The 24,086-nt window shown below is 46.6% G+C and overlaps 1 protein-coding gene across 5 annotated transcripts in view; it reads right to left on the bottom strand.

Annotated features, from left to right (window-relative positions):
• Positions 1–24,086, bottom strand: part of HnRNP-K (Heterogeneous nuclear ribonucleoprotein K) — a 182,474-nt gene that overhangs the window by 151,908 nt on the left and 6,480 nt on the right. The gene's annotated exons all lie outside the window — the stretch shown is intronic.

Genomic DNA, 24,086 nt, shown 5'->3' with positions numbered 1-24,086 from the left:
GGCCTTAAAACAAGTTGAAGACTAGAGATAATACACGCATAACAAGTCTATACCAGTTTTACACCGTCACGACTGGCTCAAAACTCCCTGGACTGTGTAGATGTTATCCAATTTTTACTCTGTGTAGCGTTGCGTGCTTTCCATGGAAAAATTTAAGCGTCTCAGGTTATAGTATTTCCTCTTGCCTGTTACCACTTACGGGCTATTCATTCCCGTGCCACCTTTTGGGTGGCTTAATCTTCATCAATCAATCAATCAGTCTCTTCTGGACCTCAAAAAGCCCAAGAAATGAGAACTGGTGGTGAAGAGGAAATGAATGGGTAAACCCCAACCCACAACTCTCACCTACCCCCTTTCCCTCCTTTCAACAATCTGCCCCCGTCCCCAATCTCTCACTTCAATCCCACGCTATTTCTGGTGGATCCGATCCCCATATCCCCTTTCCCCTTCCACTGCATCTCTTATTCCCTCCTGACCCGCGCACATTAATAGCGAGTGGCAACTGTGAAGTATCACCCATTAATGAAACATGGGGCACGGTAGCGATAATGGCACAGTGTTAGCTGTACAGAAGAAGTAGCAATGGCATTATTCATAAAAAATGGTAATGGTTGAAAGCATCATTGAGATAAGGAGGTAACTCAGATGACCAGCTGTGTCGAAGGGTTGGCTGCCAGAATGTTTTAGATTCAGCTACTCGGAACAAAAAGTTCCAAGCTGTACGGACTATGGTGAGCCCTTAGCGGACTTACCTGGCACAGGAGCGGGGCTGTAACTTAAGCTGGGCGATTGATTGATTAAGATTAAGCCAACCAGGGGGTGGCACGGGCATGAATAGCCCGTTACAGGCTGGGCGAAGTAAGGCTTAGGCTATAAAGTACCGCCTACCTTTTGATGATTCCGAAGATTTACGTCCCCGCAGCCCGGTCTCTGACCAGCCTCCTGGTTAGACATTACAAATTTCCTATAGTTCTAGACGACAGTGTACATAGTGGGGGTTGGAAGCATGGGGGGCGAGTATGGGTATAGAAGAGGAGCAGAGTGAAGGGCAAGGAAGAAGAAAGCATAATTAGGTTGACAACGGAAACAAGCCCAAACACAAGCACGCACGAGGAACCATGATGACCTTGACCACCAGTTATCCACAAGCACTAACTTATACAGGAGTGGGATGGCGCGGAGGAGAACATGAACTCTGCTTGGTTTATGCATGCTGGGCAGGGAGGAAGGAGAGACTGGGGCGGGCGGAGGGAGAGGAGTTAGCAGGGAATGTAAGGGTGCACAAATAGAACCCTGTGCAGGTTCCAAAGGTCAATGTCCTTGTGGCCCGATCTCTCACCAGGCCTTCCTACTGACCAATTCCAACTACTGAACTTCCCCAGGATGCAACCCAAGACGGTTCCATAACCAAGATACATATTTACTACTAGGTGAACAAGCGTAAGGTGAAAATAAACTGTGCCCAAAAGCTTATGTCCTGCGGTCCTCGCAAGCCCACGATCCTCGGTTATGAGCCGACGTCGTAGTCCACAGTGTACGTACGTATGAACGTACGCGTGCGCACGCCTCAACAGTTGCCAAAAACACCAATTACTTCTAAGGTGAGCATCAATTTTCGATACACATTAGGTGGAGTGCTACTGGTGCCCCTTCCTTTGTGTGCAGCTCTCCCCACAACCTTCTCCTCCAGCTCCAGCACAGTGCCACGCGCACCCACTTCGCCACGCACATGCCTCCTCCTATGTGACATTTCCACATTTGGCTGACCTGCTACAAAATTTACACAATTACCAAATGTCAGACTAAGCCCCTTCCTGCCACAACCCCAATCAGTCGCCGCCTTCAGACAGGGAGACGCCCCCCCCCCCCCCCTGCACCACCACCCCTAGACCTCACCCTCCACCACCCCGCCCCCCCCCCCCTCCATGGTGCAACCTGTGACAATGTTTGTCATTTCTAACAATAACCGGCATAAAAATATGATCCCTGGAGGTATGAAGAATTCTTCCCTCTAGCCAGGCTGCTGCTACCACTTGCCGTCACTGCTAACCTCCTCAGTTACGCAAGCCACCGCCTTCCCCACCTCTCAACCACCATCTCACTACCTAGTATTCACTACCACCCCCATACCCCCGCCTCTCACAGATCTCTCACTCCTCTCACGAACGCAAAATTCCTTCTGAATTTTAACAAACTCGTAAAACGTCGAAGAGACTACAAAGGGCTGATAATGTTACAAAACACGCCTCATCTGTAAGGGCCGAAGCAGAACTGATCTCCAAATAAAGTCTATTCTCAATATGGAATACCTCTCATTAAACAGATCACTAAACCTATGATGTGCTGCAACTGTTATACGCCGGCTACAACCTACGACGTACTAGAGTTACGTCATGGTTGTAGCCGGTCAAGAGATTACCCGGTAATTATACGTCAAAGACACGAAAACAGTAGTAAAAAGGAAGAACCGTGTGATGAATGAGTACAGGGAATATACCTTGAGGTTATCTTGAGATGATTTCTTGATACCGAGTTTAAGCTAATATGATAAGCAGAGGCTGAAGGTTGGGCGAGTGTACAATGCCTACCTCAGCCTGCTGGCCGCCACATCTAGCTCTATTCTACGTCTACCAAATGACAACCCTTCAATAACACTCGCAAAGGTAGTTAATAGAACAGGAAGACCCAGCCAACTGCCGGGAAGATAAAGGGGGGGGGGAGGGAATGTTTCCATCAATCTCCCTGCCAGATCCCATCATAATATCAATGTTCTAAGTAACGACACATTCTTTTGCGAATGATTTGAAATTTGACGGCCAAGTGGTTATTTATTGCTCATCCCGGGGAATGATAAACCTGTCGCGTGGCGCCATTCACGTATAATGGCACTCCAAAATGGTGGCACTACATCCCTGCACAGATTCTCGCTCCTGCACATGGCAGGCTTCTTATTATACCTTTAAGATGCCTCTCTTAAGTAACCCACCAAGAAGAAACACTGTAAACCGAAATAAAAGTAGCCAAGCATCTACTCGCCTAATTGTGCTTGCGGGGGTTGAGCTTTGTCTCTTTGGTCCCGCCTCTCAACCGTCAGTCAACTGGTGTACAGATTCCCGAGCCTAATGGGCTCTATCATATCTACACTTGAAACTGTATGGAGTCAGCCTCCACCACATCCCCATCTGTTGATGGGATCATGTTATCAATGTCAATGGTCAGGTCAGTAAGCTCATGTGACGTCCGTGTGGTCTTCCCGAGACCCACGTGTACACGTGGTCCATCCCTGCAGCCTCCCTCCTGCCAGCCATCACTCACACTCGCATCACTCCCTCTTACATCACACAACTTTCATCAACTTTTATAGTTTTATCTTTTCTTCGCATGTGTACTATTTATGTCCAAAAGCTGAAGACGGAGAGTCCCGTGATATTGAGAGTTCTATAACTCTTATACAAGTGCTTACCTGTAATCAATTTCTACAGGTCTTATACTCCATAAGCTCGGCTTGTGATCCGCTTTGTCTGGAGACAACTTTATCTAACCCCAGTTCGACCCTCTTTCCTTCCCCCCCCCCCCCCTCTCCTTCCCCAAACCCCCTTCCTCTCCCCCTTTCCTTTCCCAAACCCCCCTCCTCTCCCCCACTTTCCTTTCCCAAACCCCTCCCTCTCTTACCGTTTCACCCTGACGTAGCTTCCCTTGCCCTCATTCCTCTTTCCTGGAGTGAAGAAGAGATGCGGGTAATGGGAAGTGTGGTCAGAGTTCAGCCAACACACGCCACTGCTCACGTACACCCCCAGTAAGGAGCACATCTACAGGCAGGCACCTCTCGCCCACACTTGCCAACACTAAAGAAATTGGTGGTAAACTTTGGAACTTGTGTTTCTGCGTTAACCAATCAGCTTCACGAAATGCGGGACTTAACTTAAACCCCCGGCCCACAGTCTTCCCTCAGGCAAGACAAAACACAAGAGCGATGGAGACGGAGGGAAGGAGGGGGGGGGGGGTGAGAGAGAAAAAGAAAGAAAGAACGAGATCGAGAGCAAGAAAAAAAGCATTGTTGAGCGTTGGTTGTGTCAACACCACCGACGACGTATATCAATGAACATTTAAGCACATTTGCACAAGAGAGCTCTTTATAACATTTGCCAACACAAAAATGAAGTTAAATCCTGGATTTGAGTGAAGGGGTTCCCTGGCGAGGCGCCAGTGTCGACAAATACCTCGGTGACTAACATGTCCAGCAGCGTAGTGACAGCTGCCGACTTCTGTCACCACGTGCCCGACCCTCTCTGAAGAAGCTTCGGCCCGCCCCAGTTATATCATGGTCAAGTTCCCGGCCCACTACAGTCAGGTTCCAGGCTCGCTCCAGTAAAGTTCTACAGTACAGAATAATTAAGACCCACGGCTCTTATAACGGGAAACCCAACATAAATAGGAAACTTGTCTGGCCGTGCGGCCAGACACTCGGCAATGAGAGTAACGTGTGCAAAGCAACTAAGAGCGTGCACCTTCAATGCACAAGACCGAGAAGCAGTCTCTGTACTTACCAAGAGCCAATATGAGGGGGAGGGTGTGGAGTCAAGGACACCAAGATGGGTTAACGCCCTAGGTCACAGCAGGAGAGATGATGGCGATGTCAACGGCTGCCTCCCCAACACCACCTACACCACAAACCTAAGACAAGTGCCAGCGGCCACAGATGGGATGACGCCGGCACGGACTTCACTCTCTACTCTTACGTCACACGGCACCATAAGTTGTGATGTTGGGTATTTCCCCTCACTCCCAGGGGAAGGAGGCGAGGGCGCAGAAGAGTCCCCTCACTCTCTTCTGGTGAGGTAGAGAGATAGATGTTGCGGATGTCCTCAGTTGCTAGAGGTCCCGCGTGGTGAGAGAGCACCCCATGAATCCTTACGCAGTGACAGCACGATGCGGCCAAGAGACTACGAGTCACTATAGCCAGGGGCGGCGCGGTAGGTAGAGTCCAGGGAAGAGAGTAGGGACGGCCCCTGACACCTGGCGTGGCAGGTGACCCTGACTCACTGACACACACACGCGACTCCACGCTCAGCCCAGCATCACCCGGAGTATATCACTACTGACCACTTGCTGGCTCCAGCCCCGCCCACCACACTTGACGCAGGAGAGCCACGGTGGCCGCTACGCTTAAAATGCCACCAACTGGGCACCTGGTAGCTGGGGTCCAGCAGTGGGTGAATAAGGAGGAGAGCGTGAGTGAGGGAGGCTGGGAGAGGCACCAGAGAGAGCGGCGAGGGCGACAGGAGATGGGGGTCTGGAGAGCGCTCGCCCTGGACTGGAGCCAAACACTGAAGGGGAGGCTGCCTGGAACCTCCACCACCGCTGCCGCCGCCGCCACTCCACACTATCCCGGGAATCCGCCGCTGCTGCTGCTGCTTTTGCCCCTCATCCTGCTTCTGTAGTTGCTCATGATGCTCCTGCTCATTATTAATGTTGTTCTGCTTGCTGCACCTTTATTACTGCTTTTGTTGTGGCTTCTGATACTGCTGTCATTACACCTGCTGTTCTTTATATTGTGTCTGCTGCTACACTTGTTACTGTTTAATGCTGTGATCGTGTCTCGTCTTACAAAGGAAAGTGTAACTAGTTTGTGATATCGCTGTGTAGTGTTGCACTGTTGTCACCACTGCCGCCACGCTGCTGCAGCTGACCTCTGCTGCGCTGCGGGGGCCGCTGCTGCCTCTCAAGCTACCCGGCTCACCACTCAATATAACAATGTTCACACTTCACCAGACAATAACCCCGAGGAACATCAACACACATGACCGACGTCTATGACAGGTCAGCAAGGAGGCCAGCCTAAACATTCTCCAGTGTTCTGACTACCAAGTCCTCCAATATTAACTCCGCCATAAATGAAAATGGTGGCACTCGCCATTCAGATCTGATATATATTTAATATTATAAACAAAAATACTCTTAGTATTTTTAAAAATCAAAGTCACTAGTAAAGTCCTTACATACTTCCCCCCAAAACGCCAGAGAAGCAGCTAAACAGGAGAGAAGCAGCTAAACAGGAGAGAAGCAGCTAAACAGCAGCTAAACTAGGATTATTCACGAGCTTCCATATTAATTAAAAACCATTACCTAGGACTGCATGTAGCAACGGACGGCCTATTTAAAATTTGTGATTGTAGAATTAAACGTCAAGTCACAAATTTGTTACCATCTCGGACACCAAGTCAGCCAGCTTCAAATATTTGTGGACATGGGGTTTCATGCAGGTGAACCAATATATCAAATACAAAAAATGTGAAACGGTGAGAGTTTGGGCTAGCCGAGTTATAGAATGACCAGCACAACCATAATACCACCAACAAACGACAACCAGACGCTCTTATATAATATTTGTGTTCATTTTATATGACAGAAATGACCATTTTTTACAATACTTGCCAACATATATACGTGTCCTCTATGGACAGGGTTAGAGATGTATTCTATTACATATAGTATAGAGGCCGTACTACCCCAACAATTAAGATGGAAGAACTGTCCAAAAGCGCTGCCATCCGTCCTCTGGAGACAAGAGCTTCTGCAGCGGTGAGCCCCTTCAGTGTTGAAGGGCCGCACTACAATCAACACCATTCTTTGTAGTGGTGGGCAAGACCTGAGCCCCTCCGTCACCCACGGGAGGGATCCCAACCAGGGCCTGCCCAGCAGTCAACACTGATCCTACTCTCAACACAGATCACAACACAACTCTAGCCTGAAACACATGGCCAAAACCCTCCGCCCATTCATACAAACATTGGATAAATAACACTGAAAATAACCCATACTCAATATTCTTATGTTACTCTAAAGGATATTTTATGGTGGGTGAAGAAAAGTACGATACGACATCTCGCGAAATACGAACCGTAGATGCCAACCATTTAAGACATGGAAATTGTCAAAACATACACTATGCCATACCCCACAATAGCACAAGTGTATCCTCTACTGTACTGGCTCATTCTTTATTAGTCCTCGTGATTAACTGATCAACCCATGCTAAATAAGTCTTGACCAGAACCTGGTAACCTATGACAAGTCTTGACAGCTGCAGGTCCTGGCGAAGGACTAGAAGCAGTTGGTTTGGAAACGGAGGGAGCGAGTCGAGTCAGCAACTTTATTAGCTGTGCCATCTTCCAGACCGCCAGGCACCACAACCAACCACGCGCCCCCATCCCTCCCTCCCTCCCTCTACACATACAACAGTGTTGAAGACTAGTAGGTCTTCTGTTGTGTAGCTTTACTATGTACTACTGTCTATTCTACACGGCTTCACTTTCTACCGACTTCCATTTGTTCACTAATCTGACAATAGAATATTTCAAAGGTGTTTGTGGCTCGTTTGTGTGTTTAGTAGAGTCCTCCTGTTTGAGCAACAGTCACTCCAAATAATATGTCCTTGTCCGCACTATTACCCTAAGAATTTTAAAGTTATAATAATGTCTCGCCTGAGAAAGAAAGGGAAAGAGAGCGAGAGAGAGAGCAAGAGAGCAGGAGAGAGTAACTCCCAGCAGCAGCACTGTTACAAGAACACTCCCCAACTACCGAGCTATAAAAACAGCAATAAACCAATGAGAGTATTCGCGTATGACAACGGCACGAATATCAGCCACAAACTAAAACACACTATTTTCCTTATCCAAAGCTCTATTAAAAGCATAGAAATAAGACCATGGAATATTACAGAAGACCAAGACACACAGTCTCCTCCTCCCTGGAATTTAGCCAGCATCACTCTTCCTTGAGATTCCTCCACAGAGAGGAGGAAGAAATTATAGAGGCGTGGGTGCCACTTGCGAAGGGAGAGGCGTGGGTAGGCAGAGGTTAGTGACTGCTCTGAAACTTATGGTATCAGCTGACAACCAAAACAAACACGTGACAACCACAAGCGGGACGAGAAGACAAATCACAAAGAGCCCCTCGGGCAACTGCCGAGCAAAAATCGAGGAAGGCCTCGTGCTGGCAGGCGGCCCAGAAAGTGGGCGAGTTCATGGGTCCCCTGGCGCCAGAGGGGGGAACCAGGATAGTATGGGGGACCAGAGTGACTGTTTCGAACCACAGCCTGCCTAGATCCTTCTATCATCACCCACTGTGAACCTTGTGTTAATAGGGGTCCCATTAGCTGGGTCACACCACCACACATTGGTTGTTGTGTGGATACACATACACACACACACACACACACACACACTACACACACACACACCAGCAACACACGGAATTAAAGGCAGCCACGGGCCTCGCTGCAGCAGCTGTAAATAGTAGAGAAACACCAACCGAGGTACAGGAGGGAAGAATTAGGATAGTAAAAGAGGGTAGGAAGAGGGATAGGGAAGTAAATGTTCATAAACGGTCATTTGAGATGGGTGGGAAAGAGACGAAACTGTTCTATCTTGAGGAAGAACAATTGTGTTGAGGGATAGCAAGAGAGAGACAGTGGTGTAGATAATATAGCAAGCAGCAGGACGTGACATCTCTACCACATCTTTTACCACGCACTTGGGACGACACGGCATGGAAAGAGGGAAGTAATAGTATGGGGGATGGGAGGAAGAACTGAAAAAACATGGTTGGCAAATAAGAATAATGAAGATGAAGATTTCCTTTGCCATGAAAAATTGTAGAAGAGACCAAGAGGATAACAAATAGAGACCAGAGGAGAGGAGAAGGACGCGTGAAGAGGGGCTGGAGAGCCCGGGGGGCAGAGCGCCACACAGACAAAAGCTGGGCCATAAAGCCGGGAAGGAAAGGGGGCGGGGCGCCAGGGGAAAATTGGTAAGACCATCAGCTGCAGCAACCCGGGTCACTATCATCTTCCCCTCCCCCCCACCCCCTCCCATACCAACCAAACAACGATCTAACCACTAACGCTAGTAGCAGCACCACCACCCACCAAAATCTACAGCAATAGAAGCAGAAAACAACAACTAGAGCACAGCACCAACCACAACAAGCGCATGAGCAGCGGGAGCAAGACGGTATATCTAGTGCAGCAACACTTTCCCACACACACAACTCTACTAAATGAATCTGCGAAGTTCTGACAAAGAAATGTGAAGGACAAGATATAAACTGGTCCCGTGGTGCCCCCGGGACCCACCGGGCATCACCACCGCTTGCTGGTGCCGCCGCCATGAAAAACTGGACACGTAGGCAAGGGCCGCTGACGAAGAACGGGAGGGTTGAGAGAAACCCGTTGATACACGAGCGACAGTTCAGGTGAAAGTAGATCGACACTAGTACGGCCAACTTCACCTCCCTACCTGGAACTGCTTCATGGAAGGAAGGAATTATGAAGGGAAAGAGCCAAGCCATTACGACTATATAGCACTGGGAAGGGGTCAGGATAAGGATTTGGGATGGCATGGGGAAGGAATGGTGCGAGGTTCATGGAGCCTCGTCATACAACGTGATCCTCAAATCCATTTGTGGAGCTTCGTTTTTTGAAAGTAGTCCCTTATTATTTGTAAAATTGGCTAAAGCCAGAGATACCTAGTGTTTAAAAGCTTTACTACTAATGTAGTGCCAAACACTATAATTGTCCTTCAGTGTCCAGGGCAACGCAGCTGATGTTGGACCCTACCAGCAACTGATGCCACTTGCGGGAGAGTTACCAGATCAGCAGCAGAGCGGCCTTCCCTAAACCATACTATCCATCACATAGCCGATAACAGTAACAACAAAAATCGTCATTTGCAGTGTTTATCATGTATACGATAGCTTGGGCGGGTATAAAGGGCAGCCGTCTCGCACGGGTCAATGGGCATTATCCAGTTTTTTTTAGTCACATGTTCTGTCTAGATGCCTTGTGGCGATAACGCAGTTTTCACCTTATATACATCAGCCAAATTGTAAGTAAAGTACTTGAGTGTTATAAAACTTTATCCTCCTCTTCACACACGGACCGAGCCCAACTAATGTCAAACACTTGATATAATACCAGACGATACTCATAAAAATATTTGAACAGTTTATGTCCAGCTTACGACCTGACAACTCGTCAGTTGTTTACACTATGCTTAATTTCAACAGCCTTTCGTAGTAACTAATACCCAGTCACCAGGGAAACCGTAGTAACTAATACCCAGTCACCAGGGAAACCGTAGTAACTAATACCCAGTCACCAGGGAAACCGTAGTAACTAATACCCAGTCACCAGGGAAACCGTAGTAACTAATACCCAGTCACCAGGGAAACCGTAGTAACTAATACCCAGTCACCAGGGAAACCGTAGTAACTAATACCCAGTCACCAGGGAAACCGTAGTAACTAATACCCAGTCACCAGGGAAACCGTAGTAACTAATACCCAGTCACCAGGGAAACCGTAGTAACTAATACCCAGTCACCAGGGAAACCGTAGTAACTAATACCCAGTCACCAGGGAAACCATAGTAACTAATACCCAGTCACCAGGGAAACCGTAGTAACTAATACCCAGTCACCAGGGAAACCGTAGTAACTAATACCCAGTCACCAGGGAAAGATGGCGTGCTACAGGGGTTGGGAGGGAAAGGCTGCATAATGTATGAAGATGAAGGAAGTTTAAGATAAGAGGTTACGGGCTATTCATGCCCGTGCATGAATAGCACCTCTTGGGTGACCTTGGGTGACCTAATCTTCATCCATCAGTCAATCACGATAAGAGGAGTGGAGACACTACCAAGTGCCAGGCTAATCATAGCCCGTACTACTTGCCCCGCTCCTGTGCCAGGTAAGTTACGGGCTCACCATAGCCCGTGCTGCTTGGAACTTGTTCCGAGTAGCTGAATCTACAACAACAACAACAACATACCGAGTGCCAGTGAGCGAGTGACAACCAGGGGAAAAGATTAAACTGGATCTTGCAAGGAAAAGAACGCACGACGAGCACAACCCAAGCCCCAATGTATGCTGACCAAAATAGCCAACACAGTTAACCAAAATCTACCATTACAACCTAGAACAAAAAGTGAATTCCAGCAGAGCAAACCAATTTTAAAGTCACATTGCGCGGCTCCAACAACTATTCTCCGCAACAAACCACAATTTGGTGACACTTGGGAGGTTGTGAACTAGTCTGGAATAAGAGACTTAATTCTCTCAATCTCATCAAAACATCTTCAAGATTTTTTTGTATATAAATAGGGGAGTTTTAAAACAAAATGGTGGCCAGTGGAAGTGATCTACGGCATCGGGAGAGTAAGCCACTTGACACGACCCGACTGCTCGCATCTCGTAGCAGCCCCCCTAAAGCCCCATAGTCATTGGGAGGTAAGACACGCATGTGTATGACTGCGTGTGCATGCGTGCGTGCATTAGTGTGACTGTGCGTCCCTCCCTCTCAGGGCTACCTCCCGTCTCCATCAGAAAGCCATCCCTCCCCCCCCCCCCCCAACGTCAGCGCCTCCTGCACGAGTGCCGACCAGGGAAGATAAAGCACGCACGCCAGAAATGTTGAGGATCACCTTATCCTCTCTTCCGCTTTCACCACCAGACAACCACAATCTCCGTCACCACCACACACCTACAACACCAATCTCCATCACCACCACACACCTACAACACCAATCACCTTCAATCACAAGCAGCACATCATTAATGATGGCGCTGGCACAGTTAACACGAGCACTGACTGACCATACACCCCCGCCCCCCCCCCTCTGAAGCATCATGCTATAGCTCATTTAGTAAACGATAATCATATGGCAGATGATATACGGTAATCATGCATCAGCTGATTACCGGCTCTCACACCATTAGCTGATTACCGCCGACAAAAACCATTACTCGATTATCTACAATAATAGCTGATTAACTGTAAAACCACGCGGGTGTTTGTACCATGTTTTGGTTAGTTGTAACACCTACCTTGTCGCTACCTCAAGATGATTCCGGGGGTCTGTAACCAGGCCTCCTGGTTGCAGGTCTGTAACCAGGCCTCCTGGTTGCAGGTCTGTAACCAGGCCTCCTGGTTGCAGGTCTGTAACCAGGCCTCCTGGTTGCTGGTCTGGGCAACCAGGATACTCGACGCAGCTGCTTACAGTCTCACGTATGAATCACAGTTCGGTTGATCAGATACTTTTTGGAGGTGCATTAAGTTGTACATCGTGAGGGATCGGCTACTTATTCTCCAAATAATTGTTGGGAGTGTTGAGGAATTTTGGTGTTGATACAAGTGTCTGAGCGTACCTATTGCACCTCTGCTTTTCAACGGGGCTATTTTAGACTTCCTGCCACGCCACCTGGTCTCCTAAAGGAGCTATTTCTGTGTGCAGATTTGGAAGAAACTCCTCTTTTTCACGAGTATATTACTATGAATCTCTCGGCTGTGCTCCAGAATGTTTGTGCAGGTGTGTCGTGTTGCCCTACATATGTGTATATGTAGATACACACATATATAATGTATGTATGCGTGTCAAAACCAAGTATTATAAACCCGTGTTTGCTCAAGCGAGTGATAAGGGGAGCATCAGCCTGTAGGCGTGTATGGATAGTATGTAATGCTGTATGTTGTAACGCAGTGTATGATACCTTTCTCCTACGGAGACCTTCACAAAGGATCAATTTCTTCCGAAGCTTCACTATCAGTAAAGCATTTCCAGTGGCATGGATTATTACAGTTAGTTCCACCTAGCTCCAATACATTCTCTAAGGAAATATGAAAATCTAGAAACAACAAAAAACCACCTTTTACAGGTTCTTTTAAAGCCCCAAAGGAGTCTCATTACTCTGGATGAGTACATACAAATGCCACAAAATTGCATCCCATTTCCTTTTAAACGCGGGAGGGGCATTTGTTGATTAGTTGACCTGCAGTACACAAGCATCCTGCACCACACCAACGGGAAATTAAACTTACCCAAAAAAAGAGCGTCAAGGCAATCAAACTTACCAGCAAAGCAAGAGGTAGTGATTAGTAATACATATACTGTATACCCACTATGTATAAATAATTAGAAAATCGCCAAGTAGATATAAAAGATAGGCGTCAAGCCAGGAAGACCATGTAGCTAAGAAATCGTTAACATATGTAGAGAAAACCAGGAGCAGTGGAATAAGAGCGCAAGAGAAAAGCATAAAGAGGAAATAGAAGGTCAGTTGTGTAGTTAGTGGGTAGGTCAGTAGGTGTTCCGGGCGAGTGTGTGCACACAACTTCATAACGTTGTTTAGGAGGCAAGACATTATATTGACGCTTTACACCCACATTATATATGACCATCCTCCCTTCCCACCACTCGCCAGGGGGCTGCACCACCACCCAGCCAGAGCCTGGCACCCAAAGGCCAGAGGCTTCAGTCATCATGATTACAACTTTAATAACTGCCCTAGACCCCTCGCGATCAACGGCATCGTTACGTATACAACTTTCAACCTGGGGAACATATTCGCCTTATATCCACACACTTTAAACTTGCTCAACTCTAATTACTTAAACTCCCACACAACTCTCCCCACCTCATCCACTCATGCCAGCCCACTCTATCCTCCCTTGAACGTGCTTCTCTCTCTCTCCTGGCCCCTCTAACACCTGCTGCTCCCTCCTGACCCTCACACGTGCTGCTCCCCTTGCCGTCTCCCTCCACGTGAACTCTGCAAGTGGCCTCTCCTACCGTGCCTTCGTTAACACACCCCACTATCAATCAATGGTTCAGGGTTGTAATCGGAGGCTCAAGCTAATGATGCTCAAATTGGTTGCTGCTGCTGCTTGCTCCAGTCTCGCCTACCACGGTCCATCTTCCCTTCATACTGCCTTCCACCTTCCCTCTACTATCTCTGCCATACCTCCCCCACCCAGCCCCCTAAACTCTTCCTCCTGCTTCCACTCTACCCTATAAATGACCACACAACCTCTTCTTTCCGACTCGCGAACACGTTACCCAAGTTCTCTACTACCCTCTGCTAGAAGCAATCACCTCTTCTACTTTGACGCCAATCTACTTGCGTGTATCTCTGCTACATAAAACCCATCACTCTCCCCTACCTCTACCACACCCACACTAACGGCACTCTTGCCTCATCTTTAGCCAGAAAATCCCAATTTCCCCTCGGCAACATACGTCGAGCTGCACCTCAACGCAAGGAACCCGAGGTTCCGCCGTCTCCACTCCTTCCCCCTCGCCGGGTACACAAATGTTGACTAAGCTCATCAGCAGAGGCACGCTCGACTCCTCCACAGGCTGCATAACTGGTAAGAATTCAATTCCATCCCACCCACCACTACACTGCACCCTCCAGTACCACCGCCACACTGCGCCCCCTCCAGTACTTGTAGCACAGGTCACTGTAATCATCCACACCACCCGGCCCGGCCTGGCGCCGCCCACACCACCCGTCCTGGCCTGGCGCCGCCCACACCACCCGTCCTGGCCTGGCGCCGCCCACACCACCCGTCCCGGGCTGGCGCCGCCCACACCACCCGTCCCGGCCTGGCGCCGCCCACACCACCCGTCCCGGCCTGGCGCCGCCCACACCACCCGTCCCGGCCTGGCGCCGCCCACACCACCCGTCCCGGCCTGGCGCCGCCCACACCACCCGTCCCGGCCTGGCGCCGCCCACACCACCCGTCCCGGCCTGGCGCCGCCCACACCGTGCCACCGGACTCGGTACCACACTGCCCCTTTAACTGGCCAAAATACCGACTTCTTAATTCGTGTGACTTATATATAGTACAGCCGTAAGCACTTACCTCCTCCTACTAGCACTGTATGTACGATGGTGCACAGTTACAGAGACGTAATGGACAATTGCATAGTAGAATTTGGTAGTACAGGTATTCACTTTATAATCCGAAAAAACTTAACTATCCCTTGGTCTAGTATAGCAGGTGTGTGTACTATATCAAGCCTCAGCGTGTATTAGGCCTAGGAAGGTCCCAAGGTCAAACACTGCAGTACTATAAATGGTCGAGGCTCGTGATATTGACAATGTCCCGTTTTCTGCTCGTGTGTCCTCTAGTTAGGTCAGGGCACTTTAATACGACACTTTCCTGACGTTGGGAACGCTGGCAAGGACGGAGTGCTCTTCATACATCTACACTTTACTTTCTCTCCCAATCTTGCACAGACAGTCCCGTTGAAGGTGGCCATTTCCACATCTCCAAAAGGGACAACCACTACATTCATAATATATATTACACACGCATGCATACATGTATACAAACATGCATGCACACGCACAAAAGTCAATTCTACCGCTATCTCGCACGAGAAAGAATACTGCCATAATACCACACCTGCCAAGTACCACAACAATCTAGCATAAATATCCCAACTCCCACCTATCCACCACTCCAGAGGTTCTCAACGTGGTGTATATGTCTTCTCTTTAGTGTGCATTTGTCCCAAGGTGGCTCCCAGACCATCCCAGGTAGGGGACACCGCCAGCTGAGGACTGCCACCCCAGCTAACAGAAGCCTGTATTCACCCCTCCCTCATATATACAAATCAACCTACACCTGACACACTTGCACCGTCCAACTTCATCCTTGGATTGAATGGGACGAGAGGAAGAGAAATGAGAAAGAAAGTGGTTCATGCCTGTGCCCATCTGATGAACCTGCCAGTAATCCTGATCTATTATGTATGAGGAGAGACTCCCTCCTCACTCACGAACCACCACCATAAGAAAGATGGAGGGAGGAGGTAGATGGTATAGCAATCGTGTTTGGTCGACTTCATAAAACACCCCCTCCCCCCTCCCCGGGGGCTTTAGTCAATCTTAGGTCCTGTAACCACTGTCACTCATCATCTTTAACTTCCCCCCTCTCCCTCACCAATACTATCCTCCCTTTGCATCCCGTGTACCCAGTCACCCTCCTCGTGTTTCCCCATCACTTCTAATCCACATAGCTCCACATTTAACCAATAACCCCTTCCTCCTCTTCACTTGGCCTATGCCTCTTCTCATCCGTTCCTCTAGCGTGTCCTCATTACTCCCCACTCCTGTCTTTTTCCACCGTCATCCCCCCCTCCATCAGTCACCTTTTTCTCACGAGAAAGACAGGGAGAGCGCCCGTCGAGCAGCAACCATTCACCCACTAACCACAGCTGCCCCCACACGTCCCACTTGGTGAGGGTAGATGGTGATGCTCAGTAGTATGCTAATACCCTGGTGGTGCCGCAGTGGCACCTCGCTCAGCACTGCGGCACCGGGGACGCCTACCACCTTTAATTACCCTCACTACGCAGAGTAAGGGCGCTGGAAACATCCACGCTAATACGCAACAACGCCTACCATAATGAAATATGTTAAGAAAAACTTCTGCCTGTCAGTTCGTGTATCAAACTACGACTGGTTGTCTACATGTCGGCCTGTCTAAGGGCCCTTTGTCAGTCTGTCAGTCTCGCACAGTCTCTCCTGTAGCAAGCAATCAGGAAAAATCAAGCCGGGTTTGTGTACAAAGACACTTAGTCAACAAAATAGCGAGGGGCCGGGGAACTGGCGGAGATAGGAAAATGTGTGTAAGGGTGAGGGGTGAAGCAGGGCCGGTTACAACAGAGGCTCAGTTACAGACCCTGGCAGATCAAGAGGGGGTCAAACGGTAACTGACCATTGGTCTTTAACGAGGCTGTTTTGTTATTGAAAAGTTTATTGTTCTCACAAACAATATTAATCGTAGATTTTAAAGGAAATTATTTGTCCAATCTATATTTAAAGGCTTAACTTAAAGGTATTACGCATGTTCGAAATGGTTTTATGAAAGGCTGTTCCGCCAAATAAACCATTAATTGATACAGAAAAGAACACTTTGGACTAAAGTAGCTTTCTATAATTATGGTACAGGGCCATTATCTTTAGTGTTTTACATAAAGCAGCTAGCCATTCCCCTTGATTACCAAGCCGTCTACTCGAATACATCAAATCTTGTTAAGTGCGTCTCGTGACTTACGTGTTAGTCTGAATACCACTGTCACTGGGTGCTCAAATACACATTGACTACTAGCAGCATCTCACCTTATCTCTTCGTGCTGCTAGAGATCACCCAGAGTGATTGCCACGAGGCTTGTGCGCTACCATGCATGATGGAAAGCGAGAGGCCTTGCCGCCACGGGAAGAAATAAAGTCGGAGGGGATAAAGATAACGTCGATGCTTAAGTTTCATGTGGGGGAGAGGGGGGGGGGGGATGGCTTGCACATACGCTATATATTACCCAGAACACGCTCCCACAATTTTACATCCAGGGCGCCGACCACTCTTAATGGAGGAATAGTGCATAATCGTTCCACCGTGCACAACATTCAATCCCAGGCGAGAAATGTGGCGAACCACTACACCGCACGGCGAATGCCCTGTTGCAACCCGTCCTCTTAAAATTAACGTCGCTTATCATCCGTATGCCGCTATGGCCAAAAATGGACGTAATTTGAAATTAAATCGGTTCACGTAATACTGTAATGTCCCGTTTCCTGTTTGGGTCCTCCGGCTTACTTGGTAAGGTTTGGAGAGGACACTTTCCATTACCGCACACACAAATCACAGAAGCGTGATGCATCAATTTGTGAATTTCAATTAACGGTTTTCATGTCGTTTTGAAACTTTTGGAGAATTTTCAGCCCTCCTAACCTACCAGAGGACCTCCAACTTGCTGTTGTAGAAACTAAAAATCCTAAATTTATTTTAATTTTCAAATTGCGTCCATTTTCGACGATACGGACACAGTCAAATTCAGACAATCTGTAAGAGGACAGGATGATGGGTGTGATCTGACTAAAGGATACCTCTGGCGTTATAACTATAAGGTCACTGACACAGCTTACAATGTAATAATAACAGTACGCAGCAGCAGCAGCACGTGCAAGAAAATCACAAAATGAATATAAAGCAGGCTAGCCTGCTCTCAACACGAGAGGTCAAGTCATACAGGTGGCTTGACCTCTATGTACAATCCAGTTCAATCATGTATTGAAGTAGATTGTATAATCCAGTAGTATCCAAGGCCTCAGCTGGGAGAACTGACATTATGAAGTCACACATCGTTCATACCATATATATAAAACACTAAATTTGTATCAAATTTTGGTGGGACTCCCCCCCCCCCTCCTCCTCCGTCCCCCCCCCCCCTCTCTCTCTCTCTCTCTCTCTCACCGTAGCGAGAGGGAGGCAGAGACGCCGTCACTTTTGCTTCCTCTCTCATGTAGCCAAGGGACAATCTAGTTAAAAATACCCACGTCCGCAGTTGGTGTCACTGTCAGTGTGTAGCGTGTCACCGTTGACACTCATGCCAGTCACCCAATACAAAAATAGGCCACCACTAGAATGAGCCAACATGGTATTTTGTTTTGTTTTTTTAAATGAACACTAAATTTTATGTCAATAAAGTAAGGGGGGCACAGGAAACGAAAGAGGAGTTAGGAAGGGAGAAAGAAGAGATAGATGGAGAGAGGAGAGGTAAAGTGAGAGACAAGAAAGGTGATGAAGCAGCAGACTCTTGTATTGTGTGGAGACAAAAGACTGGTGTTCCCTTGTTCATTCTCACCCCCCAACAGCCACAGCACCTCCTCCCCCACAATAACCATTCCCGCCACACTGCGCCCCTCCCCCACTGTTTCTCCTGCTAGCCATCCCAGCCCATCACCACCCACTAAGAAACCAGCCAATTTTCGTGACAAATTCAATTAGGGAAGGTTTGCGCTACGCTGCTGCATCGTGCATAAAATGTTCAATATGGAAATGTCAGAGGACGCGAGCAGGCAGATGCGCGGTGTGGCAACTAGGTTTACCTGTGCCTGCTTAATACCTGCTTGATCAGGTTCTGGGAGTTCTACTTCCCAAGCCCAGCCAGAGGCCAGGCTTGACTTTAGAGAGCTTGGTCCAACAGGCTGTTGGACCAAGGCTACTGTACCTTAATGCTCTAACTCCAGCTCTATAAGCAAAATTCCGGCACAGTAAATATCTTTGCACGTGTAACAGGGAATAACCCATTATGTACTACGCTCATCAAAACAGTTTCACTATAGCAGACAGGTGACATTACTGCTTTTGCCAATATAGTACTTGTTAAATATAAAATGCCTTATATCATAATCTTCCCTACCTGCTGGCCTACACCGGGTAGGGAAGGTGACGAGGCCCCCTCCACCTCTATCTTGTTTGGAATTCGGGTGGATAGGGCAAGAATACAGGATGGGGCGGCTTAGAATGTGCATGTCCAGATCAACCAGGAGACTTCCCTCAACCACCCCTCACCTATTCAACTTAACCTTAATGGGTTAACTCTAGAAGAAGAAGATTTAGAAGATGAAGATGATGAAGATGGAAAAAAAGTGGAAAATGTATAAATTCATAGAGCACAGGATGTTCCAGCTCAAGAAGTTATGGTAGAAGATGATGGCGTGAACTTTTAGCCAGAATTATGCTCAAGCTGCATACTATATACCGTTGCTCACCCGCCATCTCTACTCCACCATCCCTGTAGGCCCACAGCCGATATCGTCACTATGATCAAGAGTAAAGATGCTTACAACGCTCCCCCGCCCCACTATCCAATTCATCATCATCTTCCGACACCAACTCAAATTTCCATGCATTCTACAATTTCCTTCTCTTCACTCCTATTCTCCCACCAAGACAAAACAAACTTAAAAAAAATCAATATCCACTTCTTTTCACCCACTTGACTTTGGGCGACCTCTCAAACCTTCCTCCTCCTACCAATACTCTCTCTCTCTCCTTCCAACTTGCCACTTCCTACTACTCCCTTCTGTTCCTATAACTTTCTCACTTCCCCCCTCCCTTTCCATCTTTCACCTTCTCTCTTCTTCCAATTCCCCCCTCACTTGTTTCACCACAAACCTAGCTCCCACTCCCCCCCCCCTTCCCCCCAAAAAAATCCATTTCCACACCACAGAAACTCTAGCAACATTGAGAAGCAATAATGCCAAATTAAAAGCTCACAAAAGTTGAATTTCTTAGCAATAGGAGCTTACAAAAAATTAAAAGGTTGAAGCTTACTCCAGCTTTAAACACAACTCGGTCATTTAAAAGTCAATTGCGATAACTGACAGAATTTAATAATTAGGAGCTAGATTTGAAACAATTGAAGCTACCCAAAACAAGAAACACACACACACACACACACACACACACACACACACACACACCCTGCTCATAGTACAGATAGACACTATCAGACAAGTTCAAACTTGGCCAATGCATGTTTGGCGCATTAAGTACTTTACTACTGTACTACACACACCCATTCTTTATCATTTGTTTTACTCTTGTTCCCATACACATCCCAAAATGAAAGTTATACCAAAGACGTACCATTATAGGTCCAAGATCAAAAGGACACTTGGTGATCTTAAAACGAAAAATTATTAAATACTGTATTTCATGTAATAAAAAAAAAAGTTTAATAAAAAGCCATGTCTCTTTTAGCTTCAAAACAAGCCCTCAATTAGAAGCAGATATGAATTATTTTTTGCTGAGCGTGTAAGCAAAAATGTATTTTTTTTATCACATTGGCAACTCTACTGTATATCATGCACCATCGAGGGCAAAAATTGTGCACGGATGTGTTACTTCACGTGCTCCAACATCCTACCAAATTTTATGTAAATCTGAAATGGTCAGGTTGGGAGCTGTGATGATTTTGCATAGAATGACCCTACAGCCACTGGTTACCTATATGCATTTCCTGTGTACTATTTATAATTATCATTCAAGGTTAAGGAAGACCAAAGGTCTTAGTGAATATGTGGAGTCAACTAAGTTGACTAAAGTGGAGGGCTTTCTTTCCCAGTTGAAACTTGGTCAGTCCTGCTAACTGGATACCAGTTATTTCAATGAGTTAAGAAAGTATAGCACAATATATGTAACTTCATCTTTAATTAAAGACCAGGGGCCTTATCTGCATAAACTGGCTCTTGACTTAGGGCCAAATTGCGTTTGTAATTTCATTGTAACTTATCCTGCCTAGGTGGATTATGTAGAGATTTTTAAGTAATGTCATGTGAACCCACATGAATAAATACTTTATGATTGCTAACTTGAAGTGTGTTCTACAATAAAGGATCTGGAATTCATACTGTCTAAACTAACTTGGTTAATACTGAAAGAGGAATCTCACTGGGCCCAGGAATGTGCCTAGTTCTTTTCTGGGAGTACAGTATATGATTCTAACAAAACACATGCATATTAAGATTGCCAAGTAACTATTTTATGAAACTGTATATTGGTACTCTTCACCCCAACAACACATTAAGTTTACCGACATAGACAAAGAAATCAAACAGTAATTACAGTAACAGTCGAGCACATTTACATATCTGTTTGTGTGTTTTATAGCAGTGGTCACCAATCTTGCGGAAGCTCATGGACCACTAAATTCATAATTTTAAATCTCACAGTCCACCAAACAAGAGATGATAGTTATTAAAGCAAATTATTTGATGCCATTAAATATAACAAAATAAATACAGTACAGTTACACACAATACACAAATAAAATTGTCTCGCGGGCAGCCGACGAGACCACCAATTGGCGACCGCTGCTCTAGAACTCGCCGACTGTGACGTATACCCTCACAAACATACCAGAACCATACTGGACATGGTTTTCAGGCCACAGATACGTCGAGCATCGAAATCCCCGCAAGGTGACATTGCTTCTCGAATGAAAATTACTGCCCGTGATGTTTATGTCGTGGAGTGTGGTGCCAACAATGGTGTTGTCAAAGCAAGAAGCAATGACAAGGTATCTGAAGTCCAGGAAAGACGCTGCAATGGTTATCTTGGCAAACCCAGCAACATCAGTTGAGGATGATGTTACAATCATAACAAACCAAGAAACCAGTGATTCACATCAGAGAATGTCAGCACCAAATGTCAACTATGGAGGTGATTATCAAACACCAAAGTGGTGCTACTGCTTGTTCCACTCAAGGTACTATGCTCTGCCATTCCACAACAAAGAAATCGGTTAACAAACAAAAGGTGGGTATAAGAGTCTGGTCATCAGGGTTGAGGTGGCAAGTGCAAAATTGTACCTGTACCCAGAATATTAAAGTACAAAACCACATGCCATTACAGCCTATCTCCTAAGATATGGAATATTCCATATCATGGGTAACTGCAATCACAGAAAGGAATGAGTTTCCATTGATAGCATTTACCGCCCATTGACAAACATTGCCAACATTTCCAAGTATCATTGTGAGATGTTTAAACAATTACCAAAGCTTGAGAATAATGGATGGTAAAGCTGCAAATGTTTTGAAAATAGAATTGCCAAGAACTGAAATCTTCACAGCAGAGATAAAGTCAAAGAGGAGCAAAGCTTACCACTACATTCCATGTCAAGTATGCAAAAAATGTATCTGCGAGGTTCCAGCCTACCTCTCACTTTCTGCCTGGTGACACTGGGCCAATAATAGAGGCCATTGTTTGGCAATTTCTTTGCTACTTGCTTTCCTCTGAACATTAAATCCACCAGGGGCTCTTGCTTTGTTCCATTTTACTGCTTCACAATTGTATTTATGCCAGCCACATTGCACGGGACATAATGTTAACTATTGCCGACTGTGGCCAGGGTTCTTTCCTGGAGGATGGCTTGTGTTTCTCTACATCCATACCAGCTCTGAAGAACTGTGGACGCACTCCTCTACAAGTTGTCTCCTTTCGAGGTACCTTGTCTCTGGGCAATGAATGTGACTTGAATCTGCAAGAGCCAATGTTGGGGAAAGTGTCATAACTGTGCTGGTACTTTTTCACCATTTACTTGGCAAGCTGGTCTGTTTCCTGTGTGTGTGTTGAAAGACCTTGCACTTTAGCCAAGGACACACTTTGGTAGTCTGTAGCTGCTTACACCCTATCTAGCCAATAATTTGAGGTCTGGTTTGGCATTTGCTTTGAATGCCATTATGTGCCTCTGTAACCCTTTCCACTACCGCCCACAAGATTGGTATCGGGTGCATAATAAATGAACTTTGAATGCCACTGAACCTGTCAAATTGGTATTCGTACTTGCCCTTGTCCCTGTAGGGTTTATGTCCTTCTCTGGGTTTAGACTAGATAGATTAGGAAACCATATCCAGATTTGATTCATAACAACTGTATTGAATTTTAGCTTAAACTTCTGTAATTTTTAGACCCAGTTGTGTGTCCAGGGGTTGGCGAGATGTTCTATCCCTGCAATTTTACAAGTTTATGAGCACCTTCTTTTACACTCTAGGAATATGACAAGAGATTCCAGAGCCGTCTATTCCCAAAGTGATTCTTATGTTTCTTTGGGACATGCCCAGAGGTTACATAAATTTCACGAGTGCTGCCCAGTCTCTTCCCTGTTGAGGTTCTATGCTCCAATGGGGATGAAGGATCCCTTCTATGGTGATGGAATGTCATGATGTGTTTATGTTGCCAGAAGATCTATTTCTCCCATTCAAACTTTTTTGATGCTTAGGCCCTGGCACAGGGGGTTTGTTGCTCTATTACACAGACAAAGAGGGCAAGAAATATAAAGAAGAAAGATCTATCGAGTTCAGGTGGGTGGGTGGGTGGGTGGGGGGGAGGGAGGGAGGGAATGGAACGGAACATGTTTCACTGATGAACTTGGCACAGATTCAGCAATGTGCCAAGTTTCTCAGGTTTTCTGCCAAAACCCAAGGAAGACACCATCTTGGAAAGCACTCTTAGTGTTTTACCTTGTGTATTGGTTATCACAAGTACTAGTGGGTGTACCCACAAGCTTACATACTTTTATACACCCATCAAACATAATAGCTCATGGGGTTAGGCAGAAGCCAAGTGCACAGAAGGGGAGGAGGAATGGAAAAATTTAAGACCAATCAAGGTTACACAAGTATACACAGAAAGGTAGAAACTAAATTATATAATGGGGAGGGCACAATTATGAAAATAGTGAGTAATGGGGAAGGAAACTATATTATGTAATAGTAAAAACCAGGTATACTGTAGATGTCAAATCTAGATGAAATTTCATAACATTAATAGGGTGCAGAAAAAATAAATAAGTAAATAGTAAAATGCAAAAACAAAAGGAGCAGAAATTAATGATGTGCAAACACAAGGCTTAAGGAATGAAATGCAAACAAGGCTTAAGAGGCAAG

Source organism: Procambarus clarkii, chromosome 47, assembly GCF_040958095.1.
Source record: "Procambarus clarkii isolate CNS0578487 chromosome 47, FALCON_Pclarkii_2.0, whole genome shotgun sequence".
NCBI lineage: Eukaryota > Metazoa > Arthropoda > Malacostraca > Decapoda > Cambaridae > Procambarus > Procambarus clarkii.
This window is presented reverse-complemented; position numbering and strand designations above follow the sequence as displayed.